The sequence below is a fragment of the Salmo salar genome, chromosome ssa06, assembly GCF_905237065.1.
Source record: "Salmo salar chromosome ssa06, Ssal_v3.1, whole genome shotgun sequence".
Lineage (NCBI taxonomy): Eukaryota > Metazoa > Chordata > Actinopteri > Salmoniformes > Salmonidae > Salmo > Salmo salar.
Genome location: NC_059447.1, coordinates 66,150,783 through 66,166,832, shown reverse-complemented (window position 1 = coordinate 66,166,832; position 16,050 = coordinate 66,150,783). Strand labels below are relative to the sequence as shown.

The following is a 16,050-nucleotide window of genomic DNA, read 5'->3' as shown; positions in this document are numbered from 1 at the left end:
GAGAAAGAGCAACTGATCTGTGACCAACCATTAGAGGACTCGTGTTCCTTCCGGCGGAACTGTGTTCATCACCCATGGGGACAGTGCATTTAGAGTAGATTACACTACAGGCAACTAACACCTCGTTTTCACTGACACCTCGGATAGAGCATAACAAATTAATGTTATACAATTTACATAAAGACTTGTGTTAGCACTACTTGATAAGAGAGGCACTCTTCAACTACTGCAATGATCTAGAGCATGCTGTCGGCAGTTTAGTAGCCTCCCCCTCCATCACTGGCCTACGCATTACGCCCATCAGCTGTCCCACTATACAACACCCTTCCCCACCTCATGGCACCAATACCCAATCAAATCTGCAACCCCTTCACCCACCACCCTACCAGTGCAGCTCTACTCACTGCTGAGGATGATCTGAGCGCGACTGATCTTCTGCTGCGGCTGGAAGCGGCTCACTCTGGGAGCAGGCATGTCTGTGGATGCCTGGGAGGCCTTCTCCTCCTCTGTCTCTACAGCCCTACACCAAGCAGCAGCAGTCTCTCCCCCTCACAGAAGAGCTGGAGGCAGCAGTCTTAGGGAGTAGAGCACCAAACAGCACAGTAGCAACCCTTGGCTGGGTCACACCAAGGGCCCTCGCTCTCTGGTTCTCACTGCTCCTGATGTCTGGTCTCTCCCTCTCTGGTCTCCTTCCCTGATAAGTACAGTGTTGTAGTCTCTGGTAGGCACAGTGCTGGGGTTTCTCTCTCTGGGCTGTGCTGGGCAGCTGTTCTGTCCGTTTTAGTAGTAGTAGTAGTAGTACTAGTAGTAGTAGTAGAAGCAAGCTGGCTGCTAGCGGAGAACCTCACAGCAGCATGGGCTATGGCAGTCTGGTGCCAAAGAGCATGAGCTCGTCAATAAAAAGTGTGGCAGGCAGTTGGGCGTCACGTCACACCAACCTCCAAATCTACTGGCCGAATGATGCAACGGGGATCACATGGTGGTATGAGTTAAGAAACAAACACAGCAGACATCCTGAGACACTGTGGTAGGTGTCGGCACCCCCCCTTCTCTGTCTGTCTGCAACCCTCAAAGCCAGTCCCTGGAGCTGCAAAAACAAACTCCTTTTGGCTCAGGAATGCAGCTTGTTTCTATGACAGAGTCCCTGGCAAGGGTAGGCCACACCCACACACACACACACACACACACACACACACACACACACACACACACACACACACACACACACACACACACACACACACACTCCCAGACCTGGGTATAAATACGTGTATTTGAGTATTTGATATTTATATCTTCTTTTATTTGTATTTGAGTATTTGAATGGTTATTTGTAAAAAACAAATATTTGACCAAATTGTACATGAAAGTATTTTCAAATACTATTTTCAAATACTTGGGTTAAATGCATGTGAGTTTGAGTGCATTTGAGTATTTTCAAATACATTCCAATATTCAACTACTTGTACATGCCACCGAGACGGGCTGTAAAGGTTCAAAATACTAAACAACTTAAAATTTTGCCCCTGTCCAAGGAAAACACAACTCCAAGGTCCAGACACAAAAGGAGACAACAGGGACCCGGGACCAACGTGACAGACTATCAGTGAGCCCTGCTCCTGTGTTGTTCTCACACACTGATGAGGTCATGGTAACAGGCATACTCGCTCTGTATTCTTCTCTGTCAACAGGCCATCACAACACGGTATTAATACCCCAAAGATACACGTCGATAAATCTACCCCTGATCCCTGACACCATGCTGGGTTGTGTTGCTAGGGCTGTAGAGGGCAGAACAGGGGCAGCACAGGGTGGTGGTTTAGGGGGGCCAGGGACCCATAAAGAGAGGGACCCCACTGTGTAGAGTCAGTGTGTGTTCAGCTGTTTGTCTCAGGGCACAGACGGGCGTCTGTCAAAATGAAGGTCCAAACAGAAGCTGTGGAGTTGACTGAAACACATCTGAAAAACACTGTCCCTCCACCTTCTAACTTGTGTTTTCTAGCCCTACATGGCACTTTCTCGCACACACTGCCTCCTTTCTCTTCTCTCTATATATCAATCTGTCCACAACCAGATGAAAAGGAGGGGATTACAGCCAGACCACAACACCGACAGGCATCCAGCGGCCTGACCATCCCTTCAGTCCAGTCGTCTTTTACCCATTTTAGGAGAACAGAGAGGAGTCCGACGGAGGACGGCTGTATGTCTGTCTGTATGGGCTTCTATGGGTTGGTTACTGGACATGACTGACCAATCACAGAGTGACCTCAGGTCACAGCCCAGAACTAAGGTCAGCTACTGCCCAAAACATTTACCAGCAGACTGCATCTCTGACTTTATACATTGGGATGATCACGCATGTTAAAGCTGAGATCTGCATAAGGTGAAACAGCACCCCTGGTTACCCCAGGTGCATTTGTTATTGTTTTGTTTTTTAAACCGAGGAGATGAGCTTCATGGTAAAAAAGAAAATCGGGGTACATAGTCTGCTGTTCTATCATGTGTGCAATGATGTTCAATGATGTTCAGTGATGTTCGAGGGGGAAAATAATGTTGTTTGAAGTAGTATGGTGGTTCCCACACTAAGGATTCCAGCTTTGAGGTTAGGGTTTAATGTTGGACCTAAACATGGGGAGAAGACGGTTGCTTTGGTGTGACCGGAGGAGGGTCACAGACCTCCATCAGACTTAACCCATCATCAGTCACCTGACTGACGTGTATTACCAAACTTCACATGGCCTCACCAGACCACAAACACCGCCTTGTCTCCGATGGTAACCAATCGCTCCTTTGTCCTGGTGCACACACACACATTCCTTCCTGGCAACGAGGAAGAGAAAAAAACACACCAATGCTGTTGCTGTCCTGTTCTGACAATGGTTCAATTGACAGCACCTGGGACTCGAGAAGCAGAATAGGTGAGGTCTGCCAAGGTGTGGTCTAGCTGGTTTCTGTGTAAACCAAATCCCACATTAAAAAATGTCCAATACGGCCATTTTTTACTTGATATCAAATAATTTCTGGCTAACAATTAAGTACCTTACTGCAATAGTTTTAAATTAAAATGGTAAAAAAGAAACAAAAATAGCTTCTTAGCAAAGAGCAATTGTTCAAGCAAGATTTTTTTCTAGGACTGTCTGGGAGTGGTTTGAATGGGGAGGGGGAAACTGAAAACTAGCTGTTATTGGCAGAGAGGTTTGGAACTCTTTCTTATTGACCTATTAACTAATTCACCAGGCAGGCCAAGTCTACATCCAACCAAAACAGGCAGACATTACAGGCAGTCTTTTCAAACAGCTCTTAAACTAAAATGGCATTATCCTTTTCACAATTTCACAGTATTATTCCAACCTCAGTGTGGAAATATATATAAATACACAGAAGAATCTCGTTTTTGACTGCAGTGGGTCTTTAAGCATTTCCACACAGACAGTCAGACAGCTCATAGTTAGATGATGCACTCATGTCTGTCAGCAGGCTACACCACCTTGTCACAGGCCCTATACAGAGCAAACATCTCATTTAACCCCCGACCTCCCTGACCCTGACCTCCAGCAGTTCATCCCTTCTCTGCCCAGTGGTCCAGTGTGTTATCTGACTGGGAGGGAAGGCGGCAACAGACATTTTAGAAAAGCCCACATGCCTGAGTCTCAGACAGTAGCAGCACGGTGAGCACACAGCTCCTGTGTCAGCGTCACACTAACCAGCCTAGCGCCGACTGCCTGCCATGTGATTCCAAGGCACACATTTCACTCTGCTAAAATTAGACAAGCTACTGTAGAGACCGTAGAGACTCCAAGGATATACAGAGCCTTCAGGAAGTATTCATTACCTCTTGACTTATTTCACAGCCTGAATTAAAAATGGATTCAATATTATTTTTCTTCTCACCCATCTACAAACAATACCCCGTAATCAAAGTGAAAACATGTTTTTAGATATTTTAGCAAATGTATTGAAAATGAAATACAGAAATATCTCATTCACACTAGTATTCACACTCCTGAGTCAATGCTTTGTAGAAGCTCCTTTGGAGGTGATTACAGCTGAGTCTTTCTGGGTAAGTCTCTAAGGGCTTTGCACACCTGGATTGTACATTACTTGCCCATTACTATTTAAAAAATTCTTGAAGCTCTGTCAAGTTGATTGTTGATCATTGCTAGACGTCCATTTTCAAGACTTAACATAGATTCGTAAGTCAAAACTAAATAGGCCACTCAGGAACATTTCATGTCATCTTGGTAAGCAACTCCAGTGTAGATTTGGCCTTGTGTTTTAGGTTATTGTGCTGCTGAAATGTGAATACATCACCCAGTGTGTTGGAAATCAGAGTGAACCAGGTTTTCCTATAGGATTTTTCCTGTGCTCAGCTCTATTCTGTTTATTTTTATCCTAGCCGATGACAAGCATACCCATAACATGATGCATCCACCACTATGCTTTAAAATATGAAGAGTGGTACTCAGTAATGTGTTGTGTTTGCCACAAACATAACGCTTTCTATTCAGGACAAAAAGCATTTTTTGCAGTATTACTTAAGTGCCTTGTTGCAAACAGGATGCATGTTTTGGAATATTTTTATTCTGTACAGGCTTCCTTCTTTTCACTCTGTCATTTAGGTTAATATTATGGAGTAACTACAATGTTGTTGATCTATCCTCAGTTCTCATATCACAACCATCATCCTCTGTTTCTCTCCTCCCTCCCAAGCAGCAGTGACAGTGTTCCTAATCAAATCAAGCTTTATTTATGCAGCTCATTTCAGATTGCAACGCAACGTGCTTTACAGGAAAAAACAAATAAAAAACAATGAAAATAAATGCTGAGATATTTACTACACAACAAACCTAAGGTAGAAAACCAAAGAATGACACAAACTGAACTACTAAAAAGCACCCTAAGGAAAAGCAAAGCTAAAAATATGTGTTGTAAGATCTGTTTTAAATATGTCCACAGTTTCGGCCCTCAGGTTCTCCGGCAGGCTATTCCATAGGCTGGGAGCATAATCACTAAAGGCTCCCTGTCCATGCCTTCTGGTCCTAGGCTTTGGGAGAGTTAAAAGGCCAGTTCCAGAGAACCTGAGGGACCTAATGGGTATGTTATTTAAAAGCATATGGAGGAACAATGGAGCGGCAGGATTAATCAAATCAAATTGTATTAGTCACATGTGCCGAATACAACAGGTGTAGACCTTACAGTGAAACCAACAATGCAGTTTAAAAAATACAAATAAGAAATAAAAGTAACATAACAAGTAATCAAAGAGCAGCAGTAAAATAACAATAACGAGGCTATATACAGGGGGTACCGGTACAGAGTCAATGTGCAGGGGCACCGGTTAGTCGAGGTAAATCTTTTCAGTCTCCTGAGGGGGAATAGGTTTTGTCGTGCCCTCTTCACGACTGTCTTGGTGTGATTGGACCATTAGTTTGTTGATGATGTGGACACCAAGGAAGCTCTCAACCTGCTCCACTACAGCTCCGTCGATGAGAATGGGGGCTTGCTCAGTCCTCCTTTTTCTGTAGTCCACAATCATCTCCTTAGTCTTGATCACATTGAGGGAGAGGTTGTTGCCCTGGCACAACACTGCCAGTTCTCTGACCTCCACCCTATAGGCTGTCTCGTCGTTGATCAGGCAAACTTAATGGTGGTGTTGGAGTCATGCCTGGCCGTGTAGTCATGAGTGAGCAGGGAGTACAGGAGGGGACAGAGCACGCACCCCTGGGGGGCCCCTGTGTTGAGGATCAGCGTGGTGGATGTGTTGTTACCTACCCTTACCACCTGGGGCGGCTCGTCAGGAAGTCCAGGATCCAGTTGCAGAGGGAGGTGTTTAGTCCCAGGGTCCTTAGCTTATTGATGAGCTTTGAGGGTACTATGGTGTTGAACACTGAGCTGTAGTCAATGAATAGCATTCTCACATTCTCGCTTATCATGTCTAAAAGGGACACCTATTAGAATAGGAGTATCATCACCTAGGATGATAAGAATATACTGTAGAAAACACTGGGGTGTTAAACCCTCTAGTAGTCACTGCTCCTGGGTGCAGTTCTATGTACGACTAACAGGGGGTAGAGAAGAGCAGAGAATCAGATCCATATCTCAACCACAGTCCTCAAATAAAGTTGCTCACAAACAGGGTTGCTGTACCTCAGCTGTAACCTGTTCCAGCCCTCAGTGGTCGCTGTAGCCCCATATAGTCAGGCCCAGCCCCGTGCTGGAGTATGCTGCTGTAAACAGCTTACTCAACACAATGGAACTTTGACTGAGGCAGGGCCAATTAAAGTGTCCAATCGGGCTTCGCCTCCCCTCTGTCAGCCTGGTAGGGCTTTGTTAAGGCCAGGCTAAAACGCTCTGTATCCCAAAGCCTAGCCCGGGGGGGCCTGATGAGGCAAAAAGTCCTTGGTTAAGACAGCTCACATTACAAACAGTGTTGCAAACAGACAGACAGGGGAAATGGAGAAGGCAGAAACATCCCCACTCTCTCACACACATTGAGGATATCCTTATAGACTCCTTCAAAGTTCCAGCAGCCCCCAGGGTCTCCTCCTGTTAGCAGCAGGCTGCACCAGGCTCTGACAGTGTGATAGCACATCACTATCAGGTTATTAACACAGGCTATTAGAGAGCAGTGAGAACCAAGCATCCAGCCTTAGAGAGAGATAGGGGCTAGAAGTCACTGTGGTAAACAGGAAATGGTCTAGTCAGGGACAAAGAGATGAAGAACAGGTAGAGAGGCAGGGGGACATAATGTTATCAGCAGCTAGGCTATTCAATGTTCAGCGTTCCCTTATCAACTGTGTTAAACCTGGATTAATTCATACACAGTTGGTCAAACCATCTTCTGACCTTCAGTCAGTCATGTTCCAAACACCTTGACAAGGACACTGAAATAGAGTGACCGCACTCAGAGCTGTGGCTGCTGCTATGCGTTTATGACAGTGACACTGAACTGAAAACACACTTTGAAACACAACCACCGTCGGAACCTTTCAAATGGCAGAAGATCCAAGCCTGCTCTGCAACCATATTACCAAGCCTGCTCTGCAACCATATTACCAAGCCTGCTCTGCAACCATATCACCAAGCCTGCTCTGCAACCATATTACCAAGCCTGCTCTGCAACCATATTACCAAGCCTGCTCTGCAACCATATCACCAAGCCTGCTCTGCAACCATATTACCAAGCCTGCTCTGCAACCATATCACCAAGCCTGCTCTGCAACCATATTACCAAGCCTGCTCTGCAACCATATCACCAAGCCTGCTCTGCAACCATATCACCAAGCCTGCTCTGCAACCATATTACCAAGCCTGCTCTGCAACCATATTACCAAGCCTGCTCTGCAACCATATTACCAAGCCTGCTCTGCAACCATATTACCAAGCCTGCTCTGCAACCATATCACCAAGCCTGCTCTGCAACCATATCACCAAGCCTGCTCTGCAACCATATTACCAAGCCTGCTCTGCAACCATATCACCAAGCCTGCTCTGCAACCATATTACCAAGCCTGCTCTGCAACCATATCACCAAGCCTGCTCTGCAACCATATTACCAAGCCTGCTCTGCAACCATATCACCAAGCCTGCTCTGCAACCATATTACCAAGCCTGCTCTGCAACCATATCACCAAGCCTGCTCTGCAACCATATCACCAAGCCTGCTCTGCAACCATATCACCAAGCCTGCTCTGCAACCATATTACCAAGCCTGCTCTGCAACCATATTACCAAGCCTGCTCTGCAACCATATCACCAAGCCTGCTCTGCAACCATATCACCAAGCCTGCTCTGCAACCATATCACCAAGCCTGCTCTGCAACCATATCACCAAGCCTGCTCTGCAAACATATCACCAAGCCTGCTCTGCAACCATATTACCAAGCCTGCTCTGCAACCATATTACCAAGCCTGCTCTGCAACCATATCACCAAGCCTGCTCTGCAACCATATTACCAAGCCTGCTCTGCAACCATATTACCAAGCCTGCTCTGCAACCATATTACCAAGCCTGCTCTGCAACCATATTACCAAGCCTGCTCTGCAACCATATTACCAAGCCTCTCTACAACAAAAACACTCCTTCCTCCGTCCAAAACAGCCAGCCCTCATTGAGAAATAGCACCAAATCCACTTGGTTGGATATTACTCAGGATAGTCCACAAATGAATCTAAGGGAGTGCAGACAAGCAGCATAATCTCAGTCTGTTCTAAGGCCTCTCTGTCTGAGGTTACTCTATGGGCTTGGCGCAGCACAGACTGCTGGAAATGGAAATGTAAGATAAGTTGCTGAGGTGGAAACCATTAAGTTGAAACTTTAGAGGGAAGAAACTACACCCAATTCAAGGTTGCCACGTTCACGTCTGTTAACTTCGATCACGGCGGCTGAGGTGAAAGTCTCAGCGGGAGCCAAGGACCTTAGGTGAAACTCGCATTTGATTCCAGTTCATTTTACATCTGATTCACAAGGACCTTGATCATATGATCATAAAAGCATGTCCAAAGCACAATACCTCAGATAACCCTTTATGGGTGGTAGACTGCAACCCGTTACACTATATCTCAGCCAACCCGTTAAGGGCAATAGACTAACATGGCTCAAGATTCAAGGCCTGGTTATTCATATTAAATTTGACCGAATGAAACCCATAACGGTAGAGTCTTCCTCAATGGGCTTGACACCTTGTCCAGCTGCCCGACAAACCTGCCCGCTCAACCCCATCCCCTTATCCAGACCATCTCTGGAGACTTTCTCCCATTCCTGACTACTGGCTGCGTCCACTCTGACTTCAAAATAGCCAGAGTTGCTCCCCTCCTCAAAAAACCAACAATCGACCCCTCTGAGGTCAACTACAGACCGGTATCCCTTCTTTCTTTTCTTTCCAAAACACTTGAGCATGCAGTCTTTTTTTGTTTTACTTTTTACCCCTTTTTCTCCCCAATTGGTAGCTAGTCTTGTCCCATCGCTGCAACTCCTGTACGGACACGAGGAGGCTAATGTCGAGAGCCATGCGTCCTCCGAAACACGACCCACCAAGCCGCACTGCTTCTTGACATACTGCTCGCTTAACCTGGAAGCCAGCCGCACCAATGTGTCGGAGTAGACCCCGTACAACTGGCGACCTCGTCAGCATGCATGCACCCGGCTTGTCACAGGAGTCGCTAGATGGGACAAGGACATCCCGGCCGTCCAAACCCTCGCCTAACCCGGACGATGCTGGGCCAAATGTGTCTCCCGGTTGCGGCCGGCTGCGTCAAAGCCCGGGATCGAACCCGGATCTGTAGTGACGCCTCAAGCCCTGCAGTGCCTTAGACCGCTGCGCCGCATGGGAGGCCCTATAGCGTGCGTTCTCTGACCAACTCTCTCATCTCTTTCAGAACCATCTTCTTAACTCTAACCAATCAGGCTTCAAGACAGGTCACTCAACTGAGACTCCTCTCCTCTGTCACAGAGGCTGTCCTTGATCTATTCTCCGCTTTAAACACCGTGAACCATTAGATCCTCCTCTCCACCCTCTAAGGGTTGGATGTCTCAGGCTCTGTACACTCTTGCATTGCATCCTATCTGGCAGGCCGCTTCTACCAGGTGACGTGGAGAGGATCTACAGTACCAGTCAAAAGTTTGGACACACCTACTCATTCAAGGGTTTTTCTTAATTTTTACTATTTTCTACATTGTACAATAATAGTGAAGACATCAAAACTATGAAATAACATATGGAATCAGCAGTCCCGTTCTGTGAGATTGTTGCTCCTAGACACTTCCACTTCACAATAACAGCACTTAAGTTATCTGGGGCAGCTCTAGCAGGGCAGAAATATGAAGAACTGACTTGTTGGAAAGGTGGCATCCTATGACGGTGTCACGTCAAAAGTCACTGAGCTCTTCAGTAAGGCCATTCTACTGCCAATGTTTGTCTGTGGAGATTGCATGGTTTTGTGCTTGATTTGATACACCTGTCAGCAACGGCTGTGGCTGAAATAGCCGACTCCACTCATTTGAAGGGGTGTCCAAATACTTATGTATATATAGTATAGCTTACTTACTCGTCCAATTCTTATTTCTCGTGCGTTTTTGTTCTACTTTATTTTATAGTACTACTGATATTGATTAATGCATTGTTGGGAAAGAACTTGCAAGAAAGGCATTTCACTTTACTTGTCAGAGCCAGGACGCAATATTTTTTCCTTGGCAAAACCAAAAACACCAAGTAAACTAAACTCTTTGGTACTTTAAAAACCTACTGTATGTAAAATATTGCGTTCTATAGCTTGGAAAATAAATGTGACTCTGGATGACAACATAATGATGTTTGTTTCCAACATTTGGGCAGTTTTCCTAAAGAAGTTAAATCTGCTTCGTGACTTGTTTCCTTGCCACAGTAGTGATATTGGTATCGTCCCGGCCCTAGTACTTGTGCACATAACAAAACTTGAAGCATACCAGAGTTCCCCTATCACACACACTCTGACCACTACCCGCCAAGACACACATCAGAACGACTAATTACATCAAGTTTTACAAGAGCAAGCGGAGCAGGTCCTCACTAAACATATGACCTCACTCTACTGAGGACAAAAGAGTTATTCTGCCAAACCAATATAAACAGTGGTTGAAAGAGAAATATACGCAAATGTAATTCTTTCAGCTTACTGAAGCAAAAAATTCAGCAAAGTCAGGTAAAACCTTGATGAGTCATCTGTGTTGACTTTAAACGCTCAAACATTAAAGTGCCTTTGGAAAATGTCTGGCCAAGTACTGCAGTTTTAGTGTTATGCTCAAGTGTGATATGAATGATAAACAGTGTTTGATAACACACTCAGAGGGTTTCGGCATCTCTCTAACTCTTGGGTCCTGCTCAAATACCTAGTCACGTTAACCCTTTCCACTATATACAGGTTGAAAATGGCAGATTGTCATTGATAAACACCTAAATTGGAACCCAGTTGCTGTACAGTAACATGCTATACATGACATTAGAGCCAATGTTCCCTCAAATTTTTCTCGGCATTGAGCAAATTTCAGGTCTGCTGCATGCAAACTTCAATGTTGTGAAGATTCTGTGCAACTTCCAACGCGCGTTTACTGTGAACACTGAGGCTGTACCTGTTTAAGTTACAGTTTTAACAGTGGCTAATAGGCTACTGTGGCTATTTGATCATATTGTAGGTCTATCAGAGTGGCCTACCATAAAAATCAATGGAGAGAATACATCTCATAACATTATAACATGGAAATAGCTGTTCTATCATTCAGCCTACATTATTAGCCAATGTGTTGTGTTCAATGTAGGCCTACATTCCATGATACTTTTGAAAAGAATTCAACAAAATCATGAGGGCTTGACATTAACCTGTTTATCCACTTGTCCTTCAGAGAAGGAGGTGACTGAAAATTGTGCTGTGTTTGATGCAAGAAACCACTTCACAAAAAAATATGCATTATTCTCACAAATTATGCTGCCCTCTGCCTATTGGCTTCTTAGCTTATTCAAGACTGTCTCAAAATACAACACTGCCCCAAAATACAACACTACCCCATTAAGAAATAAAAAAACTCTTCATAGATGTCTAGAAATGCACACATTATGTGCTCTTGTAGGAAGCAATCCCTCCCCAATTGCTGACTACAAATGATCTATAACTGGGCTAATAACTAGCAAAGGATATGAACAAAATGTCCAAACGTGGCTATATGCAGCTCTCGCTTTGATTTCAAAACAAGCACATCTACTCACGACCGCTCATGCTGTAAACACAGTCCAGATCAAAGTAAATGACACAGATCCAAATATGGCAATGGTCGATTTGCATATAGGCCTACTGCAGCTCTGATTAGTTATAACGCACAAGTCTGTGTAGATTACAGGCTGAGTCATGCGTGCAAAATATTCTTACTTTGATGCGTTCTACAACAAAATCTCTTGTATGTTTTTTTTCTTCAGCATGTTGCATTGAAATCTCCACATTCTTTTGGAGAGATTGGAAACCCAAATTGGTCTACACGGTCAAGTTCTGGAATGGTTTAGATCTTATCTGTCGGAAAGATATCACTTTGTCTCTGTGGATGGTTTGTCCTCTGACAAATTAACTGTAAATATCGGTGTCCCTCAAGGTTCCGTTTTAGGACCACTATTGTTTTCACTATATATTTTACCTTTTGGTGATGTCATTCGGAAACATAATGTTAACTTTCACTGCTATGCGGCTGACACACAGCTGTACATTTCGATGAAACATGGTGAAGCCCCAAAATTGCCCTCGCTGGAAGCCTGTGTTTCAGACATAAAGAAGTGGATGGCTGCAAATGTTCTACTTTTAAACTCGGACAAATCAGAGATGCTTGTTCTAGGTCCCAAGAAACAAAGAGATCTTCTGTTGAATCTGACAATTAATCTTCATGGTTGTACAGTCATCTCAAATAAAACTGTGAAGGACCTCGGCGTTACCCTGGATCCTGATCTCTCTTTTGACGAACATATCAAGACTGTTTCAAGGACATTGCAAAAATCAGAAACTTTCTGTCCAAAAATGATGCAGAAAAATGTATCCATGCTTTTGTCACTTCTAGGTTAGACTACTGCAATGCTCTACTTTCCAGCTACCCGGATAAAGCACTAAATAAACTTCAGTTAGTGCTAAACACGGCTGCTAGAATCTTGACTAGAACAAAAAAAATGGATCATATTACTCCAGTGCTAGCCTCTCTACACTGGCTTCCTGTTAAGGCAAGGGCTGATTTCAAGGTTTTACTGCTAGCCTAAAAAATTACATGGGCTTGCTCCTACCTATCTTTCCGATTTGGTCCTGCTGTACATACCTACACGTACGCTACGGTCACAAGACGCAGGCCTCCTTACTGTCCCTAGAAATTCTAAGCAAACAGCTGGAGGCAGGGCTTTCTCCTATAGAGCTCCATTTTTATGGAATGGTCTGCCTACCCATGTGAGAGACACAGACTTGGTCTCAACCTTTAAGTCTTTATTGAAGACTCATCTCTTCAGTAGGTCCTATGATTGAGTGTAGTCTGGCCCAGGAGTGTGAAGGTGAACGGAAAGCTACTGGAGAAACGAACCGCCCTTGCTGTCTCTGCCTGGCCGGTTCCCCTCTCTCCACTGGGATTCTCTGCCTCTAACTCTATTACAGGGGCTGAGTCACTGGCTTACTGGTGCTCTTCCATGCCGTCCCTAGGAGGGGTGCGTCACTTGAGTGGGTTGAGTCACTGACGTGATCTTCCTGTCTGGGTTGGCACCCCCCCTTGGGTTGTGCCGTGATGGAGATCTTTGTGGGCTATACTCGGCCTTGTCTCAGGATGGTAAGTTGGTGGTTGAAGATATCCCTCTGGTGGTGTGGAGGCTGTGCTTTGGCAAAGTGGGTGGGGTTATATCCTGCCTGTTTGGCCCTGTCTGGGGTTATCGTCGGATGTCTAAGCCTCCAGTATTTATGCTGCAGTAGTTTATGTGTCGGGGGGCTAAGGTCAGTCTGTTATATCTGGAGTATTTCTCCTGTCTTATCTGGTGTCCTGTGTGAATTTAAGTATGCTCTCTCTAATTCTTTCTTTTTTTCTTTCTTTCTGAGGACCTGAGCCCTAGGACCATGCCTCAGGACTACCTGGCCTGATGACTCCTTGCTGTCCCCAGTCCAACTGGCCGTGTTGCTGCTCCAGTTTCAATTGTTCTGCCTGCGGCTATGGAACCCTGACCTGTTCACCAGATATGCTACCTGTCCCAGACCTGCTGTTTTCAACTCTCTACAGCAGGAGCGGTAGAGATACTCTGAATGATCGGCTATGAAAAGCCAACTGACATTTACTCCTGAGGTGCTGACCTGTTGCACCCTCAACAACCACTGTGATTATTATTATTTGACCCTGCTGGTCATCTATGAAAATTTGAACATCTTGGCCATGTTCTGTTATAATCTCCACCCGGCACAGCCAGAAGAGGACTGGCCACCCCTCATAGCCTGGTTCCTCTCTAGGTTACTTCCTAGGTTCTGGCCATTCTAGGGAGTTTTGTCTTGCCACCGTGCTTCTACACCTGCATTGCTTGCCGTTTGGGGTTTTAGACTGGGTTTCTGTACAGCACTTTGAGATATCAGCTGATGTAAGAAGGGCTTTATAAATAAATTTGATTTGAAAGTGGCCAATATTGCGTTGATTCGATCACAATTGCCACAGTAAAGGGAAACGTTGATCATGTTAACAGGGAAAACTCAAGAAAGTTGAGTGAAGTTCAACCTCGTGCTTCTCTCCTTGGGCTGACACAGTATTTATTCTGCACAGCAGTCCAATGGGAGCTGCGAGGCAGTCTCGGGTCTACTGAGCGCCCGTGCGCAGTTTAGAGGGAACATTGGTTAGAGCTCAGGGGCTGTATTCCAAACATGCAAGACACACCCTCTCCCCTCAGCCCTCAAATTAAGTGGACACCTCTGATCACATATCATGACGTATGATCAGTTGACACTTGCAGGGCGAGGGAGGAATGAATGAATTTTAAATGGACCGCTCATGCCCGGAAATTCGTCACTCGTTCGTCCCAGGGTTGTGTTTTCAGTCATCATGGAACCACCAATAGCTGTTTTGTGTGCTTTATATGCGCTACAGTCAATTATGATTGCATTTCATATCTTGGCTAGAAGAAAATGCATCCGCAGACATCGAAAACTAGCTATCCGACGATATCTGGTAAATCCAAAAAATTATAATGTATAAGTGTGACGTCAGGGAAAGTTGTATGAGCTAGCTAACGTTTCCAAAAGCTAACCAAACAAAAACATAATTACTTTTACGAGACGGGTTTGTGCAGTCATGTGGATTAGTAGCACAATTTCAAACTTATTTACATTCGTTTTTACTTATACTTGTATGTTGACTTCTCCATATTTATGTTGGCTTTAAGTTCTGGCGGCCTTTTCTTAGCAGATGTAGAATCATCGCCAATTTAATTACGGGGAGTTTCAGGCCCTGGAGTGAACAGAATTGTACACTCGCACACTATCACAAACGATGGCTGAGGGGCTTACGTTGCCAACTTCCCTTGCTTGGCTAATTGTTTGGACCGACGGCAAAGGTGGCCACAGGGATTCCCCCAAGGGCATAAGGCGAGGGTAAGTGGAGGAGGGTGTGTCTTTTACGTGTTTGAAATGCAGCCAGGGTCTCCGGTTGACAGCACTGTATGGGTTCTAACCGACAGTCGTTATAAAGTTGAGCACCGCGCAACAAGATGCCCCCATCCCTCCCACTGATTGGGCTACTTTTGCACATAGTTGTTGACCGAGTGGGAAATGCTGTAAATCGAGAGGAGTTGATGTGTTCTGAAAGATAAGACGTTGAGTATTATAATTAATACTGCTTTGATGTCAAACAAGCAAACCACACATCCATGAGTCCAAATGTGCACTTCACATTTCTATATTTGAAAACTCATGTAATTTGTTATCAACATTTATGTTTGATCCACAGTTACAAGGACAAGTGTTATACTCTGGGTTTTCCTGAACAGAATGAGTGTTTGTCGTATTGTGAAGAAAATTAGCTGCAACACGCACTTGAATGCACTCATGACTCCATTCTATGTGCACCAAAATTACATTCGGTTTGTCTGAAGTGCCTTTCGAAAGCCTAACAAGGCAAGATAATATTTTATAACTTAGCTAGCCATGTTGGCAATAGAATAAGCTTTCAAATGAAGCCCACCTGACCCAGATTTATAATGGAACATTTTTGGATTGCGTAAGCAGCAATTGTGTGAGGGTGGGGAGAGGTGACCTCTCACTCAAACCCTTGTAATCATTTTTTCTTATCTTGCACCTACTCCAAAACGTCAATGAATATTCAAATTATGTTACTGAATGTATCCAGAGTATTTGCAGATTTCATTATTGACAAACGCTGTGAAAATTACAGTAAACTTAAAAAGGCACATGAAATCAATGGTTTAGTGTTTGGATTCAGTCTTGTGCCAGATTAACTGTTTTGTCCTCACCTTCGGCCTGATCATTTCCCCATGAACTCCAAAGTGTTCTCTTTAATTTGCTACCATGGTCATG

The 16,050-nt window shown here is 44.8% G+C and overlaps 1 protein-coding gene across 1 annotated transcript in view; it reads right to left on the bottom strand.

Moving 5' to 3' along the window:
* LOC106607863 (ENAH actin regulator) overlaps positions 1–16,050 on the bottom strand; it is a 79,514-nt gene that overhangs the window by 41,842 nt on the left and 21,622 nt on the right.